General features: G+C 35.3%; 1 protein-coding gene across 2 annotated transcripts in view; it reads left to right on the top strand.

Annotated features, from left to right (window-relative positions):
• The window catches only part of COL4A5 (collagen type IV alpha 5 chain), a 274,761-nt gene that overhangs the window by 700 nt on the left and 258,491 nt on the right, over positions 1–15,570 (top strand). The window lies entirely within an intron of this gene.

The raw sequence follows: 15,570 nt of genomic DNA, 5'->3' as shown, positions 1-15,570 counted from the left end.
TCGGGTGTTTCCCTGACTGGCGACTAACCTTTTCACTTCTTGTACCCAGCCCACGCACTCTTTAAATTTTGTCTCTAGTTTAATACTTTGGCTCTTCGAAAATCCAGCTTCCATCAAAGGGTTTAGCGCCTCAGTGAAGTTCTTCCCCTTTGCTCTTTCCTTAAGCAAGATGAACCTACCCCCACCTCAGGTCTTTCAAGCCACTGACCTGCTTTTCCTTTTTGACATCCTTTTTACAAGTGAAATGCTAAGGTAACATACCAAGAAGAGTAAGGTAAAGTCTCAGGCTTCAGGTCTTTTGCGTCTTTTTTGTTGTTGTTTTTTCTAAGTTATGGGTTTTTTGTTTGTTTACTTTTTTTTAACCCACCAAGGCACCTGAACAAATTGAGAATTTGCCCATCACCTATTCAAAGGAAAATACTCCTTTTTCAAAGGAGAATCAGTGTTCCAGTTTAAAGGAAAGTGGGGGAGGATGTACATGTGAAATGGCAGCAAAAAGCTCTATTCAGTTTTAGGAATGTAGAATTCAAACCTCAGTATATCTCTTAGAAAGGTGTCTGGGTAGTCCACCCACTGTCCTATTGGGAATGAGGGACAGATGTTAAAAAATGAATGGCTTTATGAGAGAAAATGTTCTGCAGCCTGAAGCCCATCATTTTTAATTTGATATAACCTCTAAAGAATAAGTGTGTGACAAATTATTTAAATGTATTTGAGTGATTATTATGGATGGTTTTAAAAACTTTAATATGAGATCATGGGTTAGGCCTTCACATGGTTGAGTGACTGTCAATTCTTTATAAGCAGCTACTATGTTACAGCTTATCTGGGTCCACTTTTAAGTTAGCTGTCTAGCTTCCCTATAACATTTAGCATGCCTCAAATCACATGTCCTCTTTCTATCCTTTGGAAGATGTGTACATAGTGTATGAAAACTAACTTTCATATTACTCTGAGCACATCATAATTATAATAGCAAGTTTTCTGAAAAACCATGCATATCAAATATTTTTAATATGCATGCCATAATTTTCTTCCATCAAAGTAGACAAATGATTTTAAAATACTTTTTTGATGCAGAGCATCTTAATGGGGGTAAGCTTTAGCCAGTCAGTAGGGCTACAGACTTGGATAAAACTACAATTGTGCTGTTGAAAATAGTTCATTTTAAAAACATCTCCTTGTTGCCCTCTGTTTATGGCATCTGGCCCAGGGACAAATATTTTGTAGATGTTTGAATAAATATATATATATATATTTTTTTGATGTTACTTTTAACAAATTTGCATCAGATGACAACTATACAGGTATGTATAGCAACACTACACATCAATTTATATTAAATCAATTTATGTTAACAATGAGATTTCTTTTTATTGACAAAACTTGAGAACAAGCTTGTTTTCTTGGATTCTTAAACTCATGAGTATTCATGAAGTCATACAGCTCTTTCCCTTTTCCTCCTATATAATTTTTAAAGAACATTTTACATCCCCTTTTCCTATCATTAGGATATTGTGCCTCTATTAAAACTAAGGGTTTGTTTTTCCTGGTTCATACATAAATATTTTAATAGGCTCAAAAATATGAATGATATGTGCTCTCCATACTAGTGCTGGAGATATTGGTGACCATTTCCAGAGTAAAACTGGATGGTGGTAGGGCTAGTCGTTGACTGGAGTAGTCTAGTATTGGGGTTTTTATATCAAAAGTGTTGCTATTTAAAGTGCTTTGCTCTTTGATAGATAAATGATTTCTTTATCTCTGAAATCATGCCAAATTGGTACATCACAAATATGTGGAAGACTTTTTTTTTTTAGGTAGAGCATTCATTAGGTGGAATAAAGTAACTTCTATGCCAAAAGGTTAATAATAAGAGAAGCCAGTTTTAGGTTGGAAATATAATTTCTAGTGATGGAAATAACATTTTTATGTGAAGGTAATTATACCTGTACTGATTCACTGTCAGTGGTATATGCACTTAGATTTGTGGATGTGGGTAGTATGTAAAATTATGTTAGTTATATTTTACGTAGTTAGTAAGTTGTTTTCTGTGAAGTAGATTGGATATTTTTCTTTAGTTTAAACGTACTGTCTTCCTTGTGACCAGCGGCACGAATTTATCAAGGGTAGGAGTGTTGTTTGTAGCCATGAAACACTTCATCCTCTATGAAGTATATTGCTCCATAGGAAAAATTTGTCACAATCGTCATCATTATTATTATAGATAGCATAATGAGTATTTACTATGTGCCAGGCACTGTGCTAATATGATAATACACATTATCATATTTAATCTTCAGACTAGACTTATGAGACATATACTATTATTATCCCCACTTTACAGATGAGAAAACTACAAATTACAGACGTTGAATACATTCCCAGAATGTATTCAACTAGGTAGTAACTTGTGAAGCTGGAAAATTTGAATCCAGGCAGTTTGACTCTAGAATCTTTGCTCTTAATGACTGTCCTATACTGCCTACTTTGTATGTGGTCTGTAGAGATTTACTGGTATGTAAAGTATTTGGATCTCTGCCACTTTTTTTGGACACAAGAGGTGAAATGGAAATGATAATGGAGGTTACATGTCTTCCTGCTGATGTTAGGAGAAGCAGCATGGTGTAATGGAAATAGCTTTGGGCCTAGAATAAAAAGATCAGAGTTTGACCTCTGTATCTGTGTATATAGAGTGAGATTATTTAAAAGCAATCTAAAAGTAAATGCTGTTGAAGGTTTTATGATCTTATGTAATCACAATATGTAAACATTTCAACTTATATAACTACTATAATTTGTGACAGATGATTTGTTTTGAAGGAAGATTTGCCTTATGATTATTTAATTACTCAGTTACTGCATTAATTTTAAATACACCAAACTTTTCAGGAGCATGTCTATAATGAAACAACCGGATATGTGTATATGATAACACACTTTACTTAACGTGGTTAATTTAGTTTTGTTCTTTTTTTGTACTAATTTGCCTACCTATCATATCCAATTTTATTCACTAACTATATATATATGTGTGTGTGTGTTTAGTCTTATGCATATATCTATGTATGTATCTGTCCCGTGGCAGTGTAAGAGTTTGTATTTTTTCCTGTGTTTTTATTTACCTTTTGATGTTTGTACATGTAAGGCATGAGACTCTTTACATCCCTGAAAGCTTGGTTAAGATGGTGTCTGCTAGGTTTATTCACTATAAAGTCACTATTTTTTCTTTTGTAATTACAAAGTGAGACTATGCAGGGCAATATTGTGAGACAGCGTAAGTATCCTGTTTCTCATCGTATATTTGCCCACTAATTTTAGCATATGTTGATGATTCTGGCTTGAATAAATTATTATTGTGACATTTGCCAGACATTGATTTCAATTTTCAACATTTTTACATTTATTAATTGATTGAATTATACTGTAATAAAAAACTTTCTCTACTCTTTTTTTTTTTTTGAGACGGAGTCTTGCTCTGTCGTCCAGGCCGGAGTGCAGTGGCCAGATCTCAGCTCACTGCAAGCTCTGCCTCCTGGGTTTATGCCATTCTCCTGCCTCAGCCTCCCGAGCAGCTGGGACTACAGGCACGCGCCACCTCGCCCGGTTAGTTTTTTGTATTTTTTAGTAGAGACGCGGTTTCACCGTGTTAGCCAGGATGGTCTCGATCTCCTGACCTCGTGATCCGCCCATCTCGGCCTCCCAAAGTGCTGGGATTACAGGCTTGAGCCACCGCGCCCGGCCCTCTTCTCTACTCTTAATGTATATATTTATTTACTCAGCTGTTTATAGTAGTATGGACTTAATTAATATTTGTTTTATTCTATAGGTTGTAATGAATTATGCTCTTACTACTTTTTGTTTTTGCTGAAACCCAGATTTGGCCAACAGGAGCCCCTTCAAATTGGCTCCTGTGTGGTTTCAACATGTCTCCATCATTTTTTAAGCACCCTCTTACTTTTTGGCACCACAGATGTTCCAGATTCTATTGTTTTTTTTTTTTTTTTTATATTTGAGACGGAATCTCGCTCTGTCACCCAGGCTGGAGTGCAGTGGCGCGATGATCTCGGCTCACTGCAAGCTCCGCCTCCCCTGTTTATGTCATTCTCCTTCCTCAGCCTCCCAAATAGCTGGGCCTACAGGCGCGCGCCACCACGCCCAGCTAATTTTTTGTATTTTTAGTAGAGACAGGGTTTCACCATGTTAGCCAGGATGGTCTCGAACTCCTGACCTCATGATCTGCCCGCCTTGGCCTCCCAAAGTGCTGGCATTACAGGTGTGAGCCACTGCACCCCGCCTCCACACTCATTTTTTAATTTCCTTGCTCCAACTCTGGAATCAGGATCTTTTCTCCAAGGAGCTCTGATTCTTTTTATTGGAGAATGGTATGTAGAAACCAAGATCTGGGTGCTTGGCATGCTTATTGCTACTGAGGTGTCATTGCTTCTAGGCCCTGTCAACGGGCAGAACTAGGAAATATATGTATATATGCACACCTGCCTGTTTCTATATCAATTTCTTGAAGTCCCTCTTTATATATGTTGAAATCATGGATTCATAATGATACCTCTGATTCCAGTCCAAGACCCTAGAATAGATATATGTAAAATCTCATTCTCTTCTGGTATTTCTCCTCACACGTTTTGTGGACTTTGCAGAGGTCTTATACAGAGTCTTCAAGAGGTTGGCCTCTGAAGTCAGACCTGGAATCTGACTGGTAGATGTGTAACTTTTAGCAAAATAGTAATCTTTGAGCCTTAATTTCCTCTTTGAAAAAAAGGGAGGCAGTAGCACCTATCTCACATATTTTTTTTGAGGATAAAATGAGAAAAGTTATGTAAAACATATAGTATGTGACACCATAGTAAATGTTAAATCAATTTTAGATTTCATTATTGTCATTATATTTATTGACTTAGCATTTCTTACTACATCAACACTCAAATCCCCTGCATGATTTTCAAGGCCTATCATGATCTTTTCCCTTATCCAACCTTATTTTTCATTACATTTTACAATATACTCCCTCCAGTCTAGCCTAGATAAGCTTTCCTACAATCCCGTGAGCACTGCATACACATTTTGGCCCTCCATCTTGATTAGAATTTTGTGGATCCAAGTCTTTGCTCAATTCCAGCATAATGTTTACATTTATTCAGCAGATATTTATTCAGCAACTTCTAAGTACTCAAAAAATCTATTTATGTTGTTTTATTTCTGCTCATGGAGGTGTACTGCCTACAAAATCATTTTGTGCTAGACACTATGGCTAAAACAAGATAAGACAAGGTTCTTCCCTTCATGGTGTTTGCATACTGGTGAGAATAGATAAACAGTCCTGTGAAACTTTCCCTTACTATAGTATCAAATACTGATGGTGCCCTTCTTTGAATATTTGTAATATTTAGCCTCTTTCGTATTTGCATGTATTTGCATGTATTTTTATGCAAAATGCATAAAACAGGCATTTTGTTTTGTGACATTTTATCTGTTCTTTCTATTAGATTAAAGGCCCTTTTGAAGCAATAACTGTATATTTGTTCATTCATTCAACCAATTCATATGTTGATTTTATATGCTAACAAAAGTAATAGCTACTCAATGTTGGAAACTTGAAAAACATAAAGAAAATAAAAATATGTCCACAGTTCTACCAGCAGGCCAGAATTGTGCTGGCTGAGCACAGAATAATAGTGTGTGTTTTGATTATTGTTCTTTTTATTATTTTCTTTCCTGTGTATATAATTTTTTTTAAAAATAAATTTGGCATAGAACAATGACTTGTAAGAGTACAGTTTTTGAATTGTAAATGATATGTTAAAGTTTGGTCGTGAATCGTGAAACTCTAAGCACAATTCATGTTTCAATTGCTATGGTAAAGTTTTCATTTCATGAAGACACTGAATTTTTAAAATACTAAAAAACCTGATTAAGTAAGCACTTGCTAATAACTAAAAAAAAAAAATTGGTTAAAATAAAAAAGTAAGTTAGGATTATTCTACATATATTTTTATTTCTTACCGTTTGATCACTTATCAAGCACTTTCCCATGTTAACATTCTTAGTTTTAAAACGTTATTTTAAAATGATTACATACAACTTGTATTTATACACACCCCAATTTATTTACCTGTTCATTTTTGTAGAATATATTTTAAAATATCACGATTTTTTAGCCATTGTAAAAAGTGCTGCCATGAACGTTTCTTATTCCGTATTTTTATTATTTTATTGCTACAGCCTCCTTCACGGGGAATTAGTGGGTTAAACACTATAAGTATTTTTCAAGTCTTTGATACATACAGTAGACGCTGATACTGAAAAAGGCTATATCAACAGATAAATTATGGTAACTTTTTTAGTGGTTACTATGTTATATCCTGTTAGATAGCTAATGTTATTTCCACTTTTATATGCAAGGAATCAGAAGCCCACATGGGTTAAATAACTTGCCAAAGGCCATGCAGTTGATACATGATTGGGCCAAGATTTAAACCAAGGCTCTAGAACCTGCTCGTGAGATTCTCCTCAATCCCTATTTCATACATAGTAGATAATAGAGAAAAGTCAGGTCATGATAAAAAGTTGAATAATTCTCATTGCCCTTTCTGTAAACCCTTCTGTGACTGGTCACTTGAGATGATTCTAAAGAAAGACTCTCCATTGACTCATCTTTTAATAAGTCTTTACCATAACTGCCTAGGCCGTTCATCCTTAAGGGCTTACATTTTAATTTCGTGAACCATATATCCTCCTACTTTTCTCCCCTGAGCAGAAGGTGGAACTTGCCCTCCACAAATACCTCTCCCACTGATCTCTTCCTAGCTATAACAATGGTATAACATACTCAAATTTGTTGACATTCTCCCTCCCCCAGAAGTTTTGTGAATATGCATCTGAAATAAGAGCCCCTTCTGACCTCTTTCCCCACCCCTCTCACCAGCCCCTGCACTGTAGCTGCCTTTCAGGCTTACACTTAAATGGCTGTGTCTTTACCTAGTACTGTCCTTAACTTTCCTCTCTCCCTTAGTGATATTCCAGAAACTTCCCTTCATTAATTCTTAATCTGTTTTTCCCACTTTGGGGTGATAATATCACAGCCTCAATTTCCTCTTTTTAGAAAATTAAACTGGTTAGTACATATGGAATGTGAGGTCCTCCGCCCATTTTGTACCACTCCCAATTTGTAGCACACCCACTTTACCTTCTCGCCACGTTTCCTCAATAGCTAAATGTATTCATTGCCTGTTTGCCAGCCCTATAGCTTTCACAATTCAAATGTATTTCTCTGCAAAGTCACAAATTGTTATGCATTATGGTTTTTCCAGGTGGCATTTGAATAGCTGAACTTTAAGCTCCTGAGTGATAGGGATCTGCTCTTGCCAAATTACTTTCCAGAATGGTTTTGCCAATTATACTCCTATCAGTAGTGTATAAGAGTGCCTGTAAGACAGACTTAATTTTTCTTTCCTATCTACTACGGTGACTATGGAATTGATGCTCAACTGATTGCCAGTTGGTTGGCTGATTTGGTCTTAGCCTCTAATGATTTTCTTTTTAAAATGTAATCATTCCATCATCTCATCCCCTTGTGATGATAGCAGCCACGGAACAGAAGTAATTTTTGAAAATGTATTCTTTCTAATTAACATTATAAATGAACCATCCAGACACTTAGCTAACTCTTTATTATAAAGATTTGTTTTTAAATAGCAGTAATTCTTGAGGATTTTAGAGAAACATCTTCAGTGTAATATGTGATACATAGGTTCCTTTCATTTTAACAAACCAGATTCTCATTTTATGCATCAGTGCTTGAATTTATTTACCTTCATAGTCTGTCCAGGTTCACCTGTACTTTGTTCCTTTAGCAGCATCTGCTGGCCTTTAACCAAAAGGGCAGTCTATGATGGTACTTGCTACCCTCTTGAAATGGGAACCTTAAATCCCTTGTTATTCATTAATTAAAGACAGTCAAAGGCAAATGTTATAAAAGAAACAGCCTTTTGCTAAATTTAATTTTTAACTTTTTTTATTTTAATGAATCTGATGTAAATGTCAGATACTAACTTGTAGAGAATATAAGTACCATTTACAAGCAAGTTCTATTTTGGTTAATGGAATGGTGTTTTTGACAGTTAGTAATAAGACTTCAAGAAATTCTGTTAAGGAATTTGTATTATGCCATAATTCAATCAAATAATATTTTTCCTGTATATAGGAGAACTGGCTGGTTTGCTTTCGTAATTTCTTACAGTATATATGACATTAATTGAGTACTGAAAGAGATATGGAACTTTGAGAGGGGGAGTGGTATTAAGAGTGGGACACGACTGAAAATTTGTTTAGTGTATTCTTTATTTACAAGCCCTCCAGAACCTTGCTAAAGGAGGACTGGTCCTTCTCTGTCCATATTCTCATAATTTAATTGATGTAGTAAAATGTTTCTGTATGTGGAAGATAGGCATGGTGGTGTCTTTTTTTAGATAGGTTGTTTTTCTTGCAAGTGCTAAAAAACACTATCTGTCTTAAAGAATAAAGACAATTTTTAGCTCACATAACAAGAAGTTTGGAGGTTGATTATTTCCAAAGTTAATTAATTCAGCCAAATAATGACACTATTAAGGACCAAAGTTTTTTCCATTTTTTTTGTACTGTCATACTCTGCCTATCAACTTGCCCTCTAATATTAGTGCCCCTCATACTCTGAAGATGGCTGCTGCAGTTTCAGGAATCACATAGAAACACTGCAATGCCCCGAAGAAAGAGAGTATGAACTATTCATGTGTATCTCTTCTTACTAGCAATGAAAACCTTCTAAGGAGTCCCACAGCACCACCCTGAAAGCACCTCTTATTTATCATTGGTTGAAATTGTGTTATATGTATATGCTTACATCAGTACATTGGCAAGTGGAATAGGGCCGTAAACGTAGAGTTAGTCCAGTCACTTACACAACCGCCTCTCCCTGCCGCTCGTCTGGCCAAAACACACTGCTACCTAGAAAAGTTGGGGGGTGGAAAATAGCTCAATAAACTCATGGTGTTTTGGGGGGACGGAAGAAACGGTTTCTGTTTCACAACTTCATGAGTTTGTCCTCAAGAGCAGTTGATACAAAAGATTCGTAAGAAATTGGTGTATTTGTTAAATGTAAGATGTATTACTTACCTAGGGAAATGAATGTTTTGTAGAGTTCTACAAATGAAAGTTGTTGACTGTTCATAGGCATTTTAGAGTTGGAGGGACATTAGTGATCTTTTAGGTGTGGTCTGTGGACCCTTAGGGTTCCTGAAATCCTGTTAGAGAACATGAGGAATATTTTAACAGTAATATTATCTTAGTTTGTTTGGACTGCCATAACAAAATACCTCAGGCTGGGTGGCATACAAACAACAAATTATATCTCATTGTTCTGAAAGCTGAGAAGCCTAAGATCAAGGCAGATCAAACCTAAGATTCAGTATCTGGTGAGGGCCCTGTTTCTGGTGCATAGGTGGTATCTCACTTGGTGAAAGGGGAAAGGGTTTTTTTCTCTGGAGCATCTTTTACAAGGGCACTAATCTCAATGAGGGCTTCACCCCATGGCATAATCATCTCCCAAAGGCCCCACCTCCTAATGCCATCACTTTGAGGATTAAAATTTTAAAACATATGAACTTTTTTGGAGGGGATGCGAATATGTATCATAGCAAATATGAAGAATGTTTACTTTTCTCACTATGTTGACATTTGCACTGATGATGAATAAAATTACTGTTGCAGTGTACCACATTTTCTTAGTAGTTGCATTCCTCATACTCTCGGGGGGAAAAAGCCAGTTTTACTTCAGAATGTCTCCAATGTAGCATTAATTTGTGTTAATTGAATTTTGACCCTTGAGTGTATGTCTTTTTAATGTTACATATGACAAAATGGGAAGTATACACAAAGCACTTATGTACGCTGAAGTAAGATAGTTGTTTCTAGGAAAAGCACTTGTGCAGTTGTTCGAGTTGCTAGCTGAACCAGTTGATTTTTGCATGGAACACTTTTTTTGTTTGTTTTAGAGACAGGGTCTTGCTGTGTTGCCCCAGCTGGTCTTGAACTCCTGTCCTCAAGAGGTCCTCCCGCTTTGGCCCCCTAAAGAGCTGGGATTACAGGCATGAGCCACTAAACCCAGCCAAAATTCATTTTTACTTGAAAAACAAAGGAGACAAACTGTGGTTATTTGTACTTGGGTATTTGGCAGGCATTTTCTTGAAAATGAGTACAGTGAGCCTATCACTTCAAGGAAAACTACTGGCAGTGTTTGTGGCCAATGAAAAATTTGAGCTTTTCCAGTAAGAGTGAGAATTTTGGAAAACTTGAACCTGACACTACGAGTGTGACAGCTTCCCAAATCTCAGACTTTTCTAATGAAGCTGGTAATTATATTAATGTGTATTTTTATATTGTATAATAGTGTTAACATTTGGAAAGTCTGCATATGTCAGTGAACTAATGTTTTCCAAATGACTAATACACAGTGTTACGAAATCATGCGTAGGTAAAAGATCCATTCAAAGGGCAAGATAGATCAATGAGTTTAATGTAATTGAATACAAAAAGCTAGTTGATAAAGTTTCAGATTCTGCATTACAACTAACATTATCTTAAAAGGCTATTAGAATACACACTTTTCCAGCTATATAACTATTTGAAACCATATTTTCTTCATATATTTTAACTAAAGCAATGCATTCCAACAGAAGAAATGCAGAAGCAGATAGGAGGATTCAGCTTTTATCAAACCAAAGAAATCTACAAAAAAAGTAAAATAATCTCTCTTCCCACTATTTTTTTTTTGTTTTGGAAAATATAAGTAATTTTCATAAAAATTCATATGTTACCATTTAATGGGTTTATTATCACTTGAAAATGAATAAATAAGTAATTTTAAATATTACTCAGTTTTAATTTTTATATGGTATATGTTGATAGATGTAATCCAGATGATAGGGTCTTCAATACTTTTTAAGACAGTAAAAGGTCTTGAAAACAAGAAGTTTGAAAACCACTGCTATACAGAGACCAACTCCATCTTTTACATGAAAGTGATTAATGAAAGATGGTAACTAGTTATTTAGTTGCAGAGGCAGAGATGGAAGCTGTATTTTCTGAATCTTACTCTCATCCTCTCTCCAGTATACTACATTGGTTTAGGGATTGGTAAATTGATAACACAATGTGGTAATTTTATTCATTGTGGTAGATACAGTTAAAATACCAAACAGAAAATGTAGATACTAGATTGTACTCATCTTGCCTACCATCTTCAATCCAGTTGCCAAGTTAGAAACATTCTTGCTATACAAACCACAGCAGAAGAGACACACACACACACACAAAATAGCTAAAGTTGCAGTTACTTTTAGGTGCTAAATTGGAAAATTCATGAAACCAGAGTTTTTATCTTACATATCTTTGTATTCACCACAGTGCATGGACTGGTTTCTTGTATATAGTTATCTCTCAGTAAGTAGTTGTTGAATGAATGTTGAATTTGGGGAAGGAGTAGATTTATCTGGATACCACTAAGAGGCAAGACTTAGAATCAATGGGTTAAGTTACAGGAACCCTGGATAGTAATAATTTTCTTTTTTCTTTCCTTTTCTGTTTTTTTTTTTTTTTTTTTTTTTTGAGACGGAATCTTGCTTGTTGCCCAGGCTGGAGTGCAATGGCGTGATCTCGGCTCACTGCAACCTCCCCCACCTGGTTCAAGTGTTTCTCCTGCCTCAGCCTCCTGAGTAGCTGGGATTACAGGCGCCCACCACCCCGCCCAGCTAATGGTTTATTTTTTTTTAGTAGAGGCAGGGTTTCACCATGTTGGTCAGGCTGGTCTCGAACTCCTGACCTCAGGTGATCCACCTGCCTCGGCTCCCAAAGTGCTGGGATTACAGGCGTGAGCCACCACGCCCAGCCAGCAATAATTTTCTAACAATTAATTATTTGCTACTTAGTAATGGAAGTGTCTCATTAGTAATAGGAATGTTCCTTTACTAAAAATGCTCCAATAGAAGGTGGATGCTGCTTTGTCTGCCAACATACCCATGAGGTCCCTTTGGAGTCTAAGATTCTATTTATTCTGGTAATTCGAAGGAAAATACTTTCATATTGTGCTCAAGTCTACTTCTATGATTTTGTCGAGATTTTATCCTGTTGCCTAGGCTGGTCTCAAACTCCTGGACTCAAGGGATCCTCCAACCTCAGCCTCCCAAAGTGCTGAGATTACTGGTGTGAGCCACCACGCCTGACCTACTTCTATGATTTTAAAGCAAATTTTAGGTATAATTGACATACAATAAAATGCATATATTTCAAATGTACAGTTTGAGTTGTGACATATGTATACACCTGTGAAACCATCACAACGTTCAAGATAATGAACATGTAAATTACTCCAAAAGATTTTCATTCCTCTCTGTAATCCCTCCCTTCCTACCCCCATCCTGCATCCCCAAATAACCACTGATCTGCTTTCTGTACGGTAGAAAGTTTATTTTCTAGATTTTTATATAAATGCAATTATATGCATACTTTCTTTTTTCTGACTTATTTCACTTAGCATAATTATTTTGAGATTCATCCATGTCATGGTGTGTGTCCATAGTTTATTATTTTGTTGCACAGTAGAATTCCATTGTATTGATACACCACACTGTTGATGGACATTTGGGTTGTTTTTAGTTTGTGGCTATTAAAGTTGCTATATGCATTTTTTTGCACTTTAAAAGTACTAAATTGAGATATAATTTCCATAAAGTGATATACAGTGATCTTAGGTGAACAGCTCAATTATTACTTAACAATCGTATACACTTTGGTAACTACCAACCAAGTGAAGATGTAGAACATTTCCGTTACCCTGGAAAGCTCCCTCATGCCCACCCAATTTCAATGTCTTTTGCGTCTTGTCTCAAAAATAGTAAGCCACAAGGTTGTGAAGATATTGTATGTTTTCTTCCATAATCTTTATAGTTTCAGATTTTGTATTTATGTCCATTTTTCTTATATAGATATCCAGTTGTTCCAGTATTGTGTATAGAAAAGAAAAATTCCTTTTGTTTCATTGAATTACCTTGAGGACTTTATTGAAAATCAATGGAATGTATATATACAGGTGTAGGTTGAAACTTACTAGTCTGTTCTATTCACCTGTTTGTCCATCCTTATGCCAATATCACACTGTATTGACTACTGTGGCATTACTTTGGTAGCATAAGTCCTTTACATTTCTTCTTCTTCAGGATTGTGTTAGCTATTGTATTGGTTATGTACTCCATATAAACTTTACATTAATCTTGCCAAATTTTGCTTTAAAACCTTTTGAGATTTTGATAGAAATTGTAACAATTCTGTAGATCAATTTAGGAACAATTGAAATCTTAAAATTACTATTTTTTTCAACCTATAAGCAGCGTAGACCTCTCCATTAATTTAGATATTCTTTAATTACCTTCATCATAGAGGTCATGCACATCATTTGTCAAATTTCTTCCTATATGAATAATTCTATTCTAAATGGTATCATTTTTAAAATTTTATTTTTAGTTACTTGTTACTAAGATGTAGAGATGTGATTCATTTATATACTGATCTGTTTATCCAAAGATGAAATGCTAATTATTTTTCTTATGATATGATTTACATACTGTAAAATTCACCCATTTTATGCACAGTTCTGTTATTTTTGACAGATGCATACAATAATGTAAATGTAGTCTCTAATCAAAATATAGAACAGCATTTCTAAATTTATTCATTAGTTCTAGTAGTCATGTCAATTTCTTTGGATTTTCTATGTATACAATCATATCATCTGAAAATAAAGAGGGTCGTACTTCTTCCTTTCCATTACCTATGTCTTTTTGTCCTGGCTATCTTATTGCATTGGGTAGGACCTCTAGTACAAATTTAATAGAAGTAGTAAAGAATGACTTTTTTTTCGGTGTCTTTTAAGGAAGATACTCAATATTTTTTTATTATATCAGCTGTAGGCTTTCCGTAAATGTTACAGATCGAAGTGGTCCTTTTTCATTTCTATTTGCTGGAAATCTTTTATAAAGTAATGAATGTTAAATTTCATCAAAAAATAATTTGTATCTCTTTAAACAATCATATTTTCAGGAGCTCAGCTGAGCTGCTAGGTGTCACACACCAAGCCAAAATCAAAATAATAGTCAAGCCTTTTATCACTTACTGTGATTATATAAACAAGAAGCTAAACCATAGAAAGTGCTGAGGACTCTTCCTACTTCCCAGTTATGTTTTTCCCTATGGTAGATTGGACCAGCACAGGCTTCGGAGGTCTGTGTTTTCTCACTGACAAGGGAACCCCAAATAAAAGGCTTTGGCAGTGTTAGGGACCCAGGGGCTTGGGGGAGGAAGAAGGAAAAGGCTGGGGTGGAAAAGTACCTACTACTGAGTCAGAGTGAAAGGAAGTATCTTCAACGTTTGCTCCCACTTCCTCTGCTCTGAATATTTATGAACAAGTCTTTGTGTAGACAAATGCTTTCATTTTCCTTGGGTAAATATCAAGGAATGGAATTGCTGGGTTGTATCATTAATCTATTTTTAACTTTATAAGAAACTGCCAAATTGTTTTCCAAAGTGGTTGTACCATTGTACTTTCCACTGACGTATGAAAGTTGTAGTTGTTCCTCATGCTTACCTGCATTTGATATTGTCACTCTTCTTAATTTTAGTCATTTTGATGTCTTAGTATTGGTATTTTCTTGTCATTGTCTTATAGTCGCCTTTTGTTTATATTGAGTAAAATTCACTATCTTTGGTGTACTGTTCTATGAGTTTTGATAAAAGCATACAACCTTTAACTACTGTCATAATCAAGACTCAGAATACTTCCATCACCTCAAAATGTTTCGTCACATTGCTATGTAATTAACCTCTCTACTTACCCACAGTTTCTAGCAATCACTCATCTATTTTCTGTTCCTATGATTTTACCTTTTTTTATAAATGTCTTATGGATTGACTCATCCAGTATGTAAAATTTTGAGTCTAGCTTTTTCCTCTTAGCATAATATATTTGAGATCCATTCATCTTATATGCATCAGTAGTCCATTTCTTATTTGTTTTCTTATAATTGAGTAGGAAGAGCTGTTTGTGCATTCTGCATATAATATATTCATTTCATACATACACGTCATGAGGATATGCTCTGCCATTTGGTGGCTTGTGTTTTTGTTTTCTTAGCTATAATTTTCAGAGAATAAAAGTTTAATTTTGATACAGTCCATTTTATCACCTTTTTGTGGTTACAGCTTTCTGTCCGCTTTATAAGAAATCTTTGACTTCCCCAAGGTCACCAAGATTTTCTTTCATATTTGCTTCTAAATGTTTTTATAGTTTTTGCTTTTGATCTGTTTACTTATTTTTTATTTATTTATTTTTTATTTATTTTTTATTATACTTTAAGTTCTAGGGTACATGTGCATAACGTGCAGGTTTGTTACACATGTATACTTGTGCCATGTTGGTGTGCTGCACCCATCAACTCGTCAGCACCCATCAATTCATCATTTATATCA

Source organism: Piliocolobus tephrosceles, chromosome 12 (assembly GCF_002776525.5).
Source record: "Piliocolobus tephrosceles isolate RC106 chromosome 12, ASM277652v3, whole genome shotgun sequence".
In the NCBI taxonomy this organism is placed as follows: Eukaryota; Metazoa; Chordata; class Mammalia; order Primates; family Cercopithecidae; genus Piliocolobus; species Piliocolobus tephrosceles.
Note: the sequence above shows the minus strand (reverse complement) of the source record. Positions and strands in the feature narration are given on the sequence as shown.